This window comes from Mesoplodon bidens, assembly GCF_964165515.1.
Source record: "Mesoplodon bidens genome assembly, chromosome: 6".
NCBI lineage: Eukaryota > Metazoa > Chordata > Mammalia > Artiodactyla > Ziphiidae > Mesoplodon > Mesoplodon bidens.
In genome coordinates, this window is record NC_138162.1 from 42,402,932 (window position 1) to 42,420,380 (window position 17,449).

Consider the following 17,449-nt stretch of genomic DNA (forward strand, 5'->3'; position numbering starts at 1 on the left):
CTGGCATTTACTTTTTAACTTAATTTAATTTAATTTTCACCTCAGTGTTTAAAAGGCCCTCCCAACCCTCCCCAACCATTCCTCAACCCCAGGCAACCACTGATGTGCTTTCTGTCCATATAAATTGCATTTTCTAGACTCCCTCCCCCAGTTTTATTGAGATAGAGTTGACCCACATCACAGTATAAATTTAAGGTTGTTGAAGAAAATTCAATTAACTATCAAGTTAAGAGGAAAAAAAGGGAATTTTATTAGAACCAAACTGAGAATTATAACCGTGGAAGCAGATTCTCAGAAAGCTCTGAGAACTCTTCCTCCCGCTGGAAGTCGAATACACTTTTTGAGACAAAGGGTCATACATCAAAATGACATACTGATATGTTACATAAAGTTCACCAAGGATACATAGTCCAGGTAAGCACGTACAAAGCAAGCAGCAAGTCACTGTGACCCCCCACAGAGCTGCGAAAGAACGCTATTCTTTAAGTTATATTACTAGCATCAGAAGAAAGAAAAAAAAATGATCTTTATGGCTGAGCTGGCTCTCCCATTAACCAGAGCTCCCCTGGTTAATGTGTAATGCAGTTGCACACTGCACACCAGGGAGGGAGGAGGCCCAAACAGACACACAAAGATAATTTTATATTTAATATTTTCTTGTCCTGTCTTAAAATATAAATTTTATTTCATCAAGGTGCACAGCATAATGGTTTCATTTATGTATATTGTGAAATGATCACCACAATAAGTTTAGTTAACATCCATCATTTCACATAGATACAACAAAAAGAGAAATCAAAAAGGAAAAACATGTTTTCCTTGTGATGAGACCTCTTAGGATTCACTTTCTTAACAACTTCCTACATATCACACAGCAGTGTTAACTACAGTCATCATGCTGTACATTACAGCCCTGGTAATTATTTATCTCATAACTGAAAGTTTGTACCTTTTGATCACCTTTCAACAATTCCAATTCTAAAAAATGTAGACTTTTAAAATATATATGGAATCATACAAATATTTATTCTCTTTTTGACTGGTTTCTTCACTCAGAAAAATTACTTTGAGAGCCATCCATGTTGTTGTGTGTGTCAATAGTTCATTCCATTTTATTGCTAAGGAGTACTCTATTCTGTAGATATATTACATTCTTTCTTATCCATTTACCCACGGATGGGGGTAGTTTCCTGTTTGGGGCTCTTGCAAATAAAGTGGCTATGAACATTTGTGTACAAGTCTTTGTATGGATGAATATTTCCTTTTCTTTTGTTTAAATATCTAGTAGTGGAATGGCTAGATCATATGGTAGATATATGTTTAACTTTTTAAGAAATGGCCAAATTCTTGGTTCTAGTGTTTTTTTGTTTATTTCTTTTTTCACATTCCATCTGATATTCTGATGGAATGTTCTGATAGATGCACTTGTGTGCAAATAAAGACAGTTTTACTTGTTCTTTTCCAATCTGGATGCCTTTTGTTTATTTTTCTTGTCCAACTGTACCCCTAGTACAATGTTAAATAAAAGTGGTGAGAGAAAACATCCCTGTCCTATTCCCGATCTTAGGGGAAAAATATTCAGTCTTTCACCATTAAGTATGATGTCAGACAGGTTTTTTGCAGATGCCCTCTATATGATTGAAGAAGTTCCCTTTTACTATTAGTTTGCTGAGAGCTTTTATAAGAAATGAACGTTGGATTTTGTCAAACACTTTTTCTCCATCTATTAAGATGATCATATGATTTATTTGTTCTTGTTTTTTTAGCTAATATAGTGAATTATAATAACTGATTTTCAAATGTTAAAATGACTCTGCATTCCTGGATAAACCCCACTTGGTCATGTTGTATTATCCTTTTAATATATTGTTGGATTCAACTTGTTAAAATATTAGAATTTTTGCACCCATATTCATGAAGGATATTGGTCTGCAGGGTTTTTTTTTCTTGTGTTACCTTTGACTGGTGTCAGGATCAGGGTGATGCTGGCCCTATATTGTAGAATGAGTTAGAAAGTATTGCTTATTCTTCCTCTTCAATTTTGGAGGAAGAGTTTGTGTAGAATTTTTATTATTTTTTCCTTAAATCCTTTTTAAAATTCACCAGTAAGGCCATTGGGGCTTGTGTCTTAGTCCATTCAGGCTGCCATAACAAAATAACAGACTGGGTGGCTTATAAACAACAGAAATTTCTCTCTCACAGTTCTGGAGTCTGGAAGTCCGAGATTAAGGTGCCTTCATGGTCGAGTTCTGGTGAGAGCCCTCGTCCTAGTGCAGACAGCTGACTTCTCATTTTATCCTCACATGGTGGAAGGAGCAAGGGAGCTTTCTCTGGCCACTTTTAAAAGGGCACTAATCCCATTCACGAGGGCTCCATGCTCATGAGCTAATCACCCCAAAGGTCTCCACCTCTTAATATCATCACCTCGGGGGCTAGGTTTCAACATATAAATTTTGGAGGGACACAAAGATTCAGACTATAGCAGCTTGGAGTTTTCTTTATGGGATGGTTTTTAATTACAAATTCAATTTCTTCAATAAATATAGGGTTACTATGGTTATGTATGCTTTTCTTCAGTGAGCTAGGGTTTATGTCTAGAGTTTATATCTCTCAGGAATTTGCCCATTTCATCTAAGTTGTTGAATGTATTGGCATTAAGTTGTTTATGTTATTCCCTTATTATCTTTTTAACATCTGTAGCTGTCGCCCATCTCATTCCTGATATTAGTAATATGTATCTTTTCTTCTTTACTTGATCAGTCTGTCTAGAAGTTTATCAATGTTATCAATCTTCTCAAAAATCAGATTTTCATTAATTTTGTCTATTGTTTTGTTTTCTATATTACTGATTTCCACTTTGATATTTATTTCCTTTCTTCTGCTTCATTTGGATGGAAGAAAGAGAAAAGAAAGTATACATCCCCTCCTTTTAAGGCTATGTCCCAGAAACCATTATACATACATCACTTCCCCTTACATCCCACTGGCTGTAAGTAACTTAGCCACATGGGCAAGCTTTGCTTCCAGGGAAGCTGGGAAAATGGAAAGTATATTCAGGGTGGTCATATGTCCCACTGAAACTCAAGGTTGATACTGCTGAAAAGAAGAGAACAGATAATGGGGAACAAGGATTAGTCTCTGCCATCTGTAAAACTAAGTACAGAGCAAATTCTCAAAAGAATCTATTGCTGTGGGGTTAAAGAGATGATTCCAACTGGATAAATGGAATATAGCTGGAAATTCCAGGGAGCACAAACCCTTATTTCCCAGGGTTAGGTGTGAAAAGAACATTTGTCCCTTTTTACTTCGAACTATTTGGACCTGTAACACAGCACTTCTCAAACTTTAATATGCAGATTAATCACCCAGGCATCTTGTTAAAAATGCAGTTTCTGATTCAGTAGGTCTGGGATACACCCCAAGATTCTGCATTCCTAACAGCTCGTAAGTGAGACCAGTACTGATGGTCTGAGCATCATATTTTGAGTAGCAGAGTATAGAACCTGTAATGGGTTGAATTGTATCCCCCAAAAAGATATGTCACATCCTAACCTAACCTCCAGTACTTGTGACTGTGACCTTATTTGGAAATAGGGTCTTGGCAGATATAACTAAGACGTAAATTAAGATGAGGTCATACTGGATTAGGGTGGGCCCTAGATCCAACCACTGCTGTCCTTGTAAGAGGAGAGGATACACAGAGATCCACACAGGGAAGAAAGCCATGTGAAAAGAGGAAGCAGAGACCAGACGCAGTGTAGCTATAAGCCAAGGAATACCAAGGATTGTGAGTAGCCACCAGAAGCTAGAAGAGGCAAGGAAGCATCCTCCTTTATGCTCGCATCCTTCAGAGCGAGCATGGCCCTGCCTGCAACTTGAATTCAGACTTCTAGTCTCCAGAACTGTGAGAAAACATGTTTCTGGTTTTTTATGCCACCCAGTTTGTGGTAATTTCTAATGGCAGCCCCAGCACACTAATACACACCCCTTGATTTGGTGTGGGGGCTGCTGGAAGAGTCTCTCAGAATCGTACATTGTCAAAATTGTGTCATACTTCATTTCCTTCACTCCCAAGGCAACATTTCTCAAAGCATAGAGTAATGACTTAGGATCTTCTCTTAAAATCCACATTTATGGGTGCCACTCTAGCCATGGAATCAATATTCCTAAAGATGGGGCCCAACATTAGCTTTTCAAACAGGCACCCCAGGTGACAGGCTCTGTAGCTGTTTCCTTAAGTTCCTGCGATGTACACAGCTTCATTATGTGATGTGGATTCAAGGCCAAGATGCCGACAGCTGCCTCTCCATTTAAGGTCCACCCTGAAATCTCACTGTGAAGACCTCAGTCCTTCAGCTAAATCAGTAGAAATTGATAAGAGGCTGGACAAGAATTCAGGCAGGTTTTGTGGTTACACAGGTAAATCCATTTGTCAATGCAGCGAGTGTCTGTGCATTTTACTGTATCTAAATATTCCATACAAGAAAATACCAAAAAGTTTCATTTCTACCTCATGAAAACACCACTTTTGGGCATATAGGAAAAGAATACCATGCTACCAAATGGTGGCCCAGGCTTGTATTAGGACACAGAGCCGGATCTGAATTCATGTTTTGTGGTCACCAAGAGGCCTTGGTCAGAAAGGCTCTTGCTGGTGTCTATGAACTTGGAGCACCATCAGAGTATGAACTATGTCCAGTACAGTAAGTCCCCTACATATGAACGAGTTCCATTCCAAGAGCGCGTTTTTAAGTCCAGTTTGTTCGTAAGTCCAACAAAGTTAGCCTAGGTACCCCACTAGCACAGTCAGCTATATAGTACTGTACTGTAATAGGTTTATAATACTTTTCACACAAATAATACATAAAAAATAAACAAACACAAAAAATAAAGGAAACATTTTAAATCTTACAGTACAGTACCTTGAAAAGTACAGTAGTACAGTACAACAGCTGGCATACAGGGACACATAGAGTGAACAGGCAAGAAGAGTTACTGACTGGAGGAGGGGGAGGAGGTGGGAGCTGGAGGATCGTCAGCAATAGGAGACTTAGCAGTATCAGCTATAAAAACCGCTGCTTTTACGCTTGCTTCCAGACATACTGGGCTTGAAGTAAAGATACTGTACTACTGTACTCTATACAATACTGTAGAGTACACAAAAGCACAACCACTTGTCGAGGATGCATGCATGTGGCAATGTACGCCAGACACGTGAACTAACCTATGTGATTGGACTTGCGAGTACATGTTCACACCTTTGAGAGTTTGCAACTTGAAGGTTCGTATGTAGGGGACTTACTGTAGAGCAAAGCAGCCACTAGTCTGGCTTCTGGAGCCTGAGGCACCTGGTGTTCAGCCCTACTTCTCCTCTCCCACTTCCTGTGACTGGAGCAAGTCACTTACCTTCCAAGCCTATATTTATTTGTAAAATAATAATAATAATTGTATCTATTTCATGGAGTTGTTGCAGGGAGTAAATAAGAATTTAACACCATATATGACAGATGGTAATCACTGGGAATTGCTGGCTATTGTCACAGATGTTTGTACTAGTATTTGTGAGACTTCCAGGTCTGTGTTCTTTTTGAGTCTTTACTGTTTATTTATATTTTTTAATAAGAGCAGAGCTAGCGACTCCTTGTTTTAGCATAAAGTGAAGGAATTATGTCTATTTAATTCTATGTTACCACAGCCATTTTTAGAAAACTGCTTACAAGTAACAAAACAGCTTTATTTTACAAACATGTTATGGGCTGAATTGTGTCCCCTCAAAATTCATAAGTTGAAGTCATAACCCCTAGTACTTCAGAATGTGACTGTATTTGGAGATAGTCTTTAAAGAGGTAATTAAGGTCATTTAGGGTGAGCCCTAATCCAATATGACTGATGTCCTTATAAGAAGAGGAGGTTAGGACACAGGTACAGAGGGGAGACCATGTGAGGACACAGGGAGAAGACAGCCATTTATAAGCCAAGGAGAGAAGCTTCAAGGGAAACCAACCCTGCTGACTTCTTGAGCTCAGACTTCTAGCCTCCAAAACTATGAGAAAAAAAATTCTGTTGTTTAAGCCACCTCATCTATAGTACTTTGTTATGGCAGCCCTCACAAACTAATACAAATGTATATTAATAAATAATTTATACCAAGATGAAACATGATTAAGTAACGTTTTAATTATAAGAGTACAACCTACCATTTTTTATCATTATTTTTTAAGACTTTATTTTAAAGAGCAGTTTTAGGTTCACAGTAAAATTGAGAGGAAGGTAGAGTTTCCCATATACTTCCCCCTACTCCCACCCCATGCGTTAACATCCCCATCAGTGTGATACCTCTGGTACAACAGATGCACCCACACTGATATATCATGCCAGAAGTCCATAGTTTACCTTGGGATTCACTCTTGGTGTTATACATTCCATGGGTTTTTTAAAAATGTATAATGATGTGTATCCATCCTTACAGAGTCCCTAAAAGTCCTCTGTGGTTCACCTATTCATCCTACCCCCATCCCAACCCCAGGCAACCACTGATTTTTTCCTGTCTCCATAGCTGCATTTTCCGGAATGTCATACAGTTAGAATCATACAGTATGTAACCTTTTTCAGACTGGCTTCTTTCACTTAGTGATTGGTATTTAGGGTTCCTCCAGGTCTTTTTCATGGCTTGACAGCTCAGTGCTTTTTATCGCTGAATAATATTCCATTGTCTTGGATGGACCAATGTTTATCTATCCATTCACTACTGAAGGACACCTTGGCTGCTGCCAAGTTTTAGCAATTATGAACAAAGTTTCTATAAATAGCCATGTGCAAGTTTTTGTGTGGTCATAAGTTTTAAATTTCTTTTAGTAAATACCAAGGAAGGAGCATGATGGCTGGATCCTATGGGAAGGGTATATTAAGTTTTTTAAGAAACTGCCAAACTGTCCTCCAAAGAGGTTGTTCCATTGAATAAGAGTTCCTGTTGCTCCACTTCCTTGTGAGCATTTGGTGTTGTCAGTGTTCTGAGTGATTTTTTCCTTATCACTAGTCCTGGAATCTTAGGCAATTCACAAGCCCATCTTCAGCAACCCTCTCTCCATTCTCTCCTCATTCTTCTTTGCCACACATGCCTCTTTCTAGCTGCTCCATCCATATGTGAATGGTGCTCTATTCTGATAGGGGAAAAGGAAAAGATCTTTTATTTATTTATTTATTTTGCTGTGTTGGGTCTTCGTTTCTGTGCGAGAGCTTTCTCTAGTTGTGGCAAGTGGGGGCCACTCTTCATCGTGGTGTGCGGGCCTCTCACTATCGCGGCCTCTCTTGTTGCAGAGCACAGGCTCCAGACGCGCAGGCTCAGTAGTTGTGGCTCATGGGCCCAGTTGCTCCGCGGCATGTGGGATCCTCCCAGACCAGGGCTTGAACCCGTGTCCCCTGCATTAGCAGGCAGATTCTCAACCAGTGCGCCACCAGGGAAGCTCAGAAAATATCTTTTTAAAATGTCTTTTTAAATTTTTAATATCAAATGCCTTACTGTCTTGATATATGTATTCTTCATCTCTGGAGGGTTTGCTTAAAAATACACATATGTAGGTAAACACACAAGGAGATACAGTACAAACGGTGCAAAATCAGACATCTGGAGCAGTTAGGCTTTTCAGGGAGATAGTTGGGGGTAGGACAAGCTACTTCTGAGCCTCCCAAAATGTGCCTCTTCTCTTGCCCCTTCTCCTCCCCTGGGGTAAGCTGGCCGCACTGTTGTATTTCTTCCATCAATAATTCAAACTTTCATGTCTCTCTACTCTGACTCCTTTCAGATGTCAAACTGTAGCCCTGATTGATCCTCTCTTTTATGCAGGCTCATTACCATAGCAATAGGAGCACAATGCTGAAATCAGCACCAACGAAGGGCAGGGTGGTACCTGCTCCCACACAATGGCAGATCTGGGGTCACAGCCATTTCAGGCCTGCTAAAGGGGCAACTCTGCATTTCCTAGCTCACAGACATTAAAAATAGGGAGAGATTATCTCTTGGGCAAATTACTACACACCTCCAGACCTCTTTCCTCTCCTGTATATATCTGATAGAGTTTTTCTTTAACCCAATGCTGAGGAAAACCTCAAGATGGTTCTGTTTAATCTCACTCAATATAGGGGTGACCCAATATATAGTCCAGGGGACCTTCTGTTCCACAATGCACCATCCCTCTAAGGGCTTAGAGCCACCCTACAACTCACGAGGCTTGCATCCTGGGCTATGGAATGGGAGAGAAGTGAGTTGCTTGGGACTGAACACAATTTGGTGACTGACACAGGTACAGCATGGGGGCTTCTGGCTGTGGAGGAAGGGGGCCTCACTAGTCTCTGAGAAGGTAGACTGAGGTGAGGAAGTTCTGTGGCTCACTCAGATGGAGAGCAGGTGGGCCGCAGGCTGGAGAAGCCCCCATGAGGCCTCCTGGATGTCAAGAGGAGGCTGATGGCCTCTAGAGTGAAATCCACCCTTCATATTCTGTACCCCCATCCAGACTTCATCAGTCTCACCCTTGTGTCCAATCCCCTCCCCCCAGTCCAGGGACTCCCTTCCAGATTCAGGTACAGAAGGCTTTTACTGCTTTCATGTCTTCCAAATCTCTTTCTACATGCATGCATCCCTCCATGTCTCCCTGACGCCTGGGCTTGGAAAATTCAAACACCAATAATTGAAACTTTTTTTCTTTCTGGTTTTCCTGTGCCATTCAGAGCCTCAGGCAATGAACAGAGTGCCTAGATCAGGAGTCTATGGACCCCTTCTTACAATAAAAATGTTAAATGCATAAAAATAAAAGAAAAAGAAAACAATCATGTTGAAATACAGTTGTCAATATATTAAAAAACAAATTGTGATATAGTAATATACATGCTTGTTTAATATATCAGTAAGATTAAGTACCTTGATTTCAAAGTGTTGATATGCATAAATGTTATTTAGAGATATTTGATACAAATATGGTATGTTATGAAAATACCTGTGTTTTCTGTTGGTTACAAAGTCATGGGTACTGTGAATACAGTGAGGTCTATTGCTACATTAAAATGGAAGGTATGCTGAGTCTCAGTTAGAGCTTATTTCAAGAACTGTGAAGGGCTGAGGTTTTGCCCTCCTTCAAAGGGTACAAATTAGCATATCATGGTGTCACAGATGCTCATAAAAGACAGGAGACTTCTGAGGCAGAGACAAAGGACAGTTGATTAATCACAGCCAGAGCAGTAGGCAGAGGCATCAACATTCATGCCAGTCCTCTGAGCCCCATTTCCCACAAGGTAATGTGAAGAGTATTATTTATGTTAACATGGAATGAACTTGTTTTTAAATAAAGTAATAAATATTTTTTTAATTTCTAAAATATTGATAGTGGAACACACATGATCAAAAACTCTTTGGGGTCACAAATAATTAAAAAATAATAAGTTATCACTTTATTTTTTTAAATTTTTATTTTAATTTTTGGCTGCACCACGCAGCTTGTGGGATCTCAGTTCCTCAACCAGGGATTGAACCTGCATCCTTGGCAGTGAAAGTGCCGAGTCCTATCTACTGGACCACCAGGGAATTCCCCATCAATAATTTTTAAATGTGTCTACTTAAAATTTTGTGGTCCTGAGCCTGAATAACCAAAACAATCTTGAGAAAGAAGAAAAAAGCTGAGGTATCATGCTACCTGATTTCAAACTATACTACAAAGCTATAGTAATTAAAATAGTATGTCACTGGCACAAAAACAGACATGTAGGTCAATGGAACAGAACAAAGACTCCCGAAAATGAACTCACACTGACATGGTCAGTTAATCTATGACAAAGAGGCAAGATTATACAATTGGGAAATGATACTGTCTTCAATAAATGGTGCTGGGAAAACTGGACAGCTACATGCAAAAGAATCAAACTGGACTACCTTCTCACACAGTGTACAAAAATAAAGTCAAGATGGATTAAAGACTTGAATGTGAGACCTGAAACCATTAAACTCCAAGACGAAAACATAGGTGGTATGCTCTTTGACATTGGTCTTAGCAATATTTTCTTGGATATGTCTCCTCAAGCAAGAAAAACAAAACAAAAATAAAACAGGACTACATCAAACGAAAAAACTTTTGCACAGCAAAGGAAACTATTAATAAAACGAAAAGGCTGCCTACTGAATGGGAGAAGATATTTGCAAATGATATATCTGATAAGGGGTTATATCCAAAATATATAAGAACTCATATAACTCAGCATCAAAAAAACAAACAACCTGATTAAAAAATAGGCAGAGGATTTGAATGGACATTTTTCCAAATGGCCAAAAGGCACATGAAAAGATGCTCAACATTATTCATCATCAGGGAAATGCAAATCAAAACCACAATGAGATATCGCCTCATACCTGTCAGAATGGCTACCATCAAGAAGACCACAAGGGCTTCCCTGGTGGCGCAGTGGTTGAGAGTCCGCCTGCCGATGCAGGGGACGCTGGTTCGTGCCCCGGTCTGGGAAGATCCCACATGCCGCGGAGCGGTTGGGCCCGTGAGCCATGGCCGCTGAGCCTGCGCGTCCGGAGCCTGTGCTCCGCAATGGGAGAGGCCACAGCAGTGAGAGGCCCACGTACCGCAAAAAAAAAAAAAAAAAAAAAAAAAAAAGACCACAAATAACAAGTGTTGGCGAGGATGTGGAGAAAAGGGAATGCTCGTGCACTGTTGCTAGGAATGTAAATTAGTGCAGGCACTATGGAGAACAAAATGATCCAGCAATTCTACTTCTGGGTTATTTTCCAAAGAAAACAAAACACTAGTTCAAAAAGATATATGTACCCCTATGTTCATTTCAGTATTATTCACAGTAGCCAAGATATGAGAGCAATAAGTGCCTATCAATAGATGAATGGATAAAGAAGATGTGGTATAAATATACACAGTGGACAATATAATTTAGATTTTTGGATTCTTGTCTTTCTCTATTTCCAGTCACAGTCCCTTGGCACACATAACACATTTTCCTCCTTTACTTTGGCTCCCAGCTTCCTTACTTTTTTATTCACATCACGTGGTTTCTTCTGAATGTACCATGTGAAGAACTAGTGCCACCAAGGCTGACGGTGGAAGAAGATGCCCTTGATGATGAAGAGCAGCTGCATCGCTTTCTAAGCAACATCCTCTCTCTCCGCAATCTCCACCCCCATCCCCACCCACCTGCCCCGCTGGGCCCTGATTTACTGTGTTCTTGATGTCTCTCCTGATTGATTGACACACACTGGCCTCAGGAATGCACTGGAAAACCAGTTAATACTAAAGTGTCAGTGTTCTGCGGTCTGTTCTGATTATCTGTTGCTGCATAAACAACCACCCCCAAACGCAGTGGCTTAAGACAATAATCATTCTGTGATCCTCCCGAAGGCCCTGGTGCTGACTAGACGCAGCTGGGCACTTCTTGCTCACGGTCCCTCCTGCAGTCACAGTCAGATGGAAAACCCAAAGGCTGTCATAGTCCATTCAGGCTGCTGTAACAAAATACCACAGGCTGGGTGGCTTAAAGACAACAGAAATTTATTTCTCATGGTGCTGGAGGTCAGAGGACCAGGTGAGAGCCCTCTTCCAGGTTGCAGACTGCCGACCTCTCACTGTGTCCTCACATGGTGAAAGGAGAAGGGAGCTTTCTGGGGTCTCTTTGTAAAAGCACTAGTCCCTCCCAAAGGCCCCATCTCCTTATACCATCACCTTGGGGGTTAAATATCTGGCGGTGGGACACATTCAGGTCACAGCAGTGGGTGACTCTGGAATTCGAGGGGGAATCATCTGGAGGCTTCTTCACTCACAGGTCTGGCAGTTGATGGTAGCTGTTGGCTAAGACCACAGCTGGGGCTGGCGGCCAAACACCCACATGTGGTCTCCATGTGGCCTGGGCTCCCTCACAGCGTGGTGTCTGGGTCCCAATGGCGAACATCCCAGAGAAAGCCAGAGGGCAGCTATGCTGCCTTGTATGACATCAGTTATGCTGTGCTCTATTTGTTGGAGCAGTCGTAAGTCCCCACCCAGATTTATGGGGAGGAGACACAGCCCCAGTCTCAATGGGAGGAGTGTCAAAGAATTCTGGGGCCAAGGCAAGTCAATACTTTTTTTCTTTCCCTACTTAGTCAAGGCTGGACCAGCTTTAATAACATACTAGGGCTTCACTTCATTGATGTAGGTAATCTGCCTTGCTAGGAATGGCAGAAATAGCTAGCTGTTGTTAAACATTGCTTCTTTCTTCTGTGTGCCCACAGCTGGGCACACAACTACCCAGAATAGGAGCCTCTATTTCCCAACTACCTTGCAGCTAGGAATGGACATGAGACAAAGTTCTGGCCAAGGAATGTAAATGGAAATGTCATATGCAACTTCTGAGAGGTGTCCTCAAAGGGAGAGAACAAGCTCTTCTTTCTCCTTTTCTCCTTCATCTGGGTGGAATGTGAAAGTGACAGCTTCAGCTTAAACAGCCATCCTGGACCATGCAGCTGAAGGCCACACCTCAGAGCAGTGGAGCTGGAATTCCTGCTGACTCTGCAGACCTACTACTTCAGCCAAGACTGTCTACTTGGAGACTCATCTGTGAGAGAATGGAACTTTGTGGGCTTAAGCCACTATTATTTGGGTTTCTTGTCACTGGCAGTGGAACCCAATCCTAAAATGATAAACAAAGCAAAGCACCCTTTCTGTGCTTAAAGTTCATGTCCCATAGGGTGGAACCCTACAGGGAATAAAGATCTTTTCCAGGTCCTTCCATAGTGTGATTATCCTTGTACTGCTCACTGGATCGTTAGGCTCTCTGTTGAGACCAGAGAATCTAATGGCATTGGGGTAGGAGCATTTTTTGCTGTGTAAGATCCCCAATTAAGGTCAATAGCAGACCTCTCCCCACCCCCATGAATCACTGTTTAAAAACAGACTTATAAACAGACGGATTATAATCATCAAACTTGCCAAGAGACTAAACTTCATTATTCCAATCACTAAAAAGAAATGATAATTACAAAACATGATAGAGGTGCTAAATATCGCTACAATGGCAATCATATTACAATATAGAAATACGTCAAATTAACATGTTATACGCCTTACATTTACACAATGTTATATGTAAAATACAATTTAGAACAACAGAAAAAGTCTCTTCACATTTCCAAATGCTCCCTCGGTGCAGGATACCACCCTCAGCTGAGAACCACTGCTCCAGGCCAAGGAGACTGACCCACCCACTTTAGTTCTTTCTTTCTGAAGACGATTACTGGGCATGACCCATCCCATACCCACAAGGGTGTGATCTCACTATGTCACCCTAGATGACACGAAGTAGTTCTTAACACAAGTTGTGAGTAGATCTTGCTGGGCGTGGGGGACTTGCCAGATTTGGTAAGATGGTCAGTCAGTGGAAACATAAGCAAAAGCTAGGACAGCAGAATCGGATGCATGTACTCTACTCCACGGTGCTGGGCTTCCCTGGTGGCGCAGTGGTAGAGAGTCCACCTGCCAATGCAGGGGACACAGGTTCGTGCCCCGGTCCGGGAAGAACCCGCATGCCGTGGAGCAGCTGGGCCTGTGAGCCATAAAAAAAAAAAAAAAAAAAAAAGGTTCCACAGTGCTCAACTATATACTTGCATGAGAAAAAGAATCCACATCAAAACAAAGGGCAGAAACGACTGAAACACAATTGACATTTCAAACTGTATTTCAAGAAATATCCTCCTTTCTCAAACATCACTGAAAAATAAGCAATAGTGGAAGAGTCGTTGAGCCAGGCAACTTCTCAAGTTTGTAAGTGTTCAAGTATCCTTACCTTTGCTGCACAGTTAAAACAAACTGTGAATCCCTCATTCTAGATATACGTCTCAAGGTTAAAGAACTAATCTACCACAGAAGTCTTTTGAAGGGGCTTTTGAGAACAAAAGACATGCAAGCATTAGTAAAGTAGAAGAACCTTCTTTTCTTCAACACTGCATCTGGGTGCAAAAAATACACAACACTATTCCCGTATATCCTGGGCTGGGGTACTGTTTTATATATGCCAGACTTCATGCCGTCAGGCCGGTCTCCAGATTTCAGGAGACCCTCGGCTTGGCCATTTTGTTTTTTCTCACCTGCTCAATGGTCATTGCCTGGCCCCCTCCTCTGCTCCTCCAGCTGGGTCTCCCATAATCCTTTGCATTTGGACCACACCCTAATGGGTACATCACACCAAGTAGAGGAAACTGTGAAAGCAGCTCTGGAAGAGCATCCGTTTTTTGTTTGTTTGTTTTTGGTTTGTTTTCTTTTTAAAATACTAGTTTCTTTCTTTCTTTCTTTCTTTTAATTTTTTTTGCGGTATGCAGGCCTCTCACTGTTGTGGCCTCTCCCATTGCGGAGCACAGGCTCTGGATGCGCAGACTCAGCGGCCACGGCTCACGGGCCCAGCCGCTCCGCGGCATGTGGGATCTTCCCGGACCGGGGCACAAACCCGTGTCCCCTGCATTGGCAGGCAGACTCCTAACCACTGCGCCACCAGGGAAGCCCTATTTATTTATTTTTACATCTTTGTTGTAGGTGTCTCAACACATTCAGGCACCTTTCTACTGCTTTGCTCAGTATTGCTCAGGCTATTAAAAACTGATAATGTGTCCTTCTCAACTTCAAATCATATGAAGGTTCGTGACATTATGAGGCTATAATCACATTCTTTTACAGCCCCGGTCAATACAAGAGACTGAAGACAGTAATTCAAATGCCTAAAATTGTGAGGTATCTACTTAGAATAAAGATTATGTCTATCTTCCTTTGTACTATAACAACTGGTCTTTCAAAGGTTTCAGATGATCAATAAAAAACCTTCTTTCAACATAGGATTGCCAGACTTGGCAAAAGACAAAAACCCCCAAAACCGAGAAAACAGGATGCCAAGTTAAATTTGAATTTCAGTTAAACAACAATATATACACATATGGTATCAGACCCATGCAATATTTGGGACATACTTACACTAAAAATTTATTTGTTCTTTATCTACAATTCATATATATCTGACAACCCTATTCAGGTAACGAAAAGACTCTATGAGTTAGAATTCTTTGGGCTGCTTGTGACAGAAACCCAGCTCATACTGGTTTAAGTAAAATGGGGAATTAATTGGCTGATGTAATTGAAAGTCCAGGGATAGGACTGGCTTTGGATATGGCTGGATACAGAAGATCAAATGATAGCAACATTAGATTTTGTCTCTGTCTTTTTCAACGTGTTAGGCTGATGTCTCCACATGGAGGCCCCAAACAGCTCTAGGCTTATCTTTTCCTAGTATGGGTTGCCTTAGTGGCAAAAAGAGCTTCCCTTTCCCAGCAGCTCCAGCAAATGTCCTGTAATAGAGTCTCAATGCATTAACTGGGTCATGTGCCCATGTGTGAATCAATCACTACAACCCCTGGAATTGGACATTGTATTAATTTCCTGTGGCTGCCATAACAAATTACCAAAACTGGGTGGCTTACAACGACAGAAGTTTTATCCTGACATGGTAGTGAAGGTAAAGCTGTGCTCTCTCCAAAGGCTCTAGGGAGGAGTCCATTGCTTACCTCTTCCAGCTTCTGGTGGCTCCAGGCATTCCTTGGCTTGTGGCCACATCGTTCCAGTCTCTGCCTCTGTGGTCACATAGCTTCCATCTCTCTTCTGTCCAAAACTCCCTCTGCCTTTCTCCTGTAAGGACACCTGTGACTGCATTTCGGACCTAGATGGATAATCCAGGATGAGCTCCTCCTCTCAAGGTCTTTATTTAATCACATCTTTTGCCATATGGAGTAATATTCACAGATTATTGGGATTAGGACATTGAAATACATCTTTGGAGATAACTGCTCTGTTTACCACAGGCATTTAGGATTGAAAAGTCAGTGAGAAATACGTACCTGAGGAAGAGAAAAATGGATGCTACAAAGCACACACAGCAAGAGGTTTATAACAAGGACTTTCTGTTCTATTCCATTCCACTGATTTCATGTATTTAATACCTGGAGAGAGCCTCCAATGTCCTGGGCACTGTGCTGCCCACAGGAGCTTGTAGTCCAGTCTGGAGTATTTATCTAGCACCTACTGTGTAAGTGCCAGGGAGGAAACCACGCTAACAAAGGACAGCCCCTCCCCTTGGGAACTTTACTGATTTTACATTGTGGGCAGACCGTGGTGGGTACTACGGGAGTTGGTTCTGACTGGGACTTTTGGGCTGAGTTGTGAGGAAAGGAAGGGGGAAGGGGGACCTTCTGGGCAGAATAGCAGAGCAAAGCTGGTCTGTGGCGAGCACAGGAGAGTGGCCTGGCTTGAGGAAGTTTGGACAGAGAGTCTAGGACGCTAAATTCTATATAGGCATGGAAAAGCCATGGAAAGTTATTAAGAGAGGAGTGATGTGACCAAAGTGGTATTTGGGGAAAATTACAATATTGTATAGAATGGTTTGTTGAGTCTGAGGTAGAACCCTTGGGTCTACCTTTCTATCTTACTGCATTTCTATCTTACCCTCCCATCTATAATGACTCCCCAATCCAAACTAGTCCCCTTGCTGTTCTGTTTCACGCTTCTCTCTTTCTAGGCCTGTCAACATGCTGGTGTATTTCTCCACACTTCCAGGCCTGTGCCGAGCTCCTGCCGCACACGCGGCTTCCCTAGCGCCCAGCTCTGCAGTGCCACGGTGACCGGCAGCAACCAGCAGCTTCTCCAGGCACCTGGAGCAGTTTTGTAAGAGAGCACCTCCCATGAGAAACCAACCCATGAACAGCTTTCCTGGGCAGCTTAGAAGGTGATTTCTGGAAAGTTCTGGAGGGCAAATTTTCAGCAAGTTCTGCTGATGGCATAGCAACTTCTCTGCCACTCAGGGAGCCACAAGCCCTGTCCACGGAGGTCTCAATCTTATTCCTATGGCCTGTGGATAGAGAGGCAGCTCTTTCTCAGATGCTCTACCTCAGCCCCATGGGGTAGCAGCTGCTCAGAATACCTTCCGTTATTATATTCTTTAAGTTCTCTTTGCTTTTTACTAGCCAGGTGCTCATGAGTCCAATCTGCTGCTATGTTAATGATTCTTTGTATTTAAACTTACCCTGTTTAAATTACTGTGTGTTTTCTCTCTCTCTAGATTAGATCCAAGCAGATACACCATCCTTCTACACCTTTGTTGTTTAATGTTATAGCCACTAGCCACATGTGGCTATTGAGCATTTGAAATGTGGCTGGTGCCAAGAAGGAACTGAATTTTTAATTTAATTTAAGTTAAAAAAACCTGAAGCAGTGTACTTTTTTTCTGTTAAATATTTTATTGCGTGTAAAATGTCCCATTCGTATTTTATTAATAACATATTGAAATGATAATATATTACAGGGGTCCCCAACCCCCAGGCCATGGACCAGTACCAGTCTGTGTCCTGTTAGGAACTGGGCTGTACAGCAGGAGGTGAGTGGCG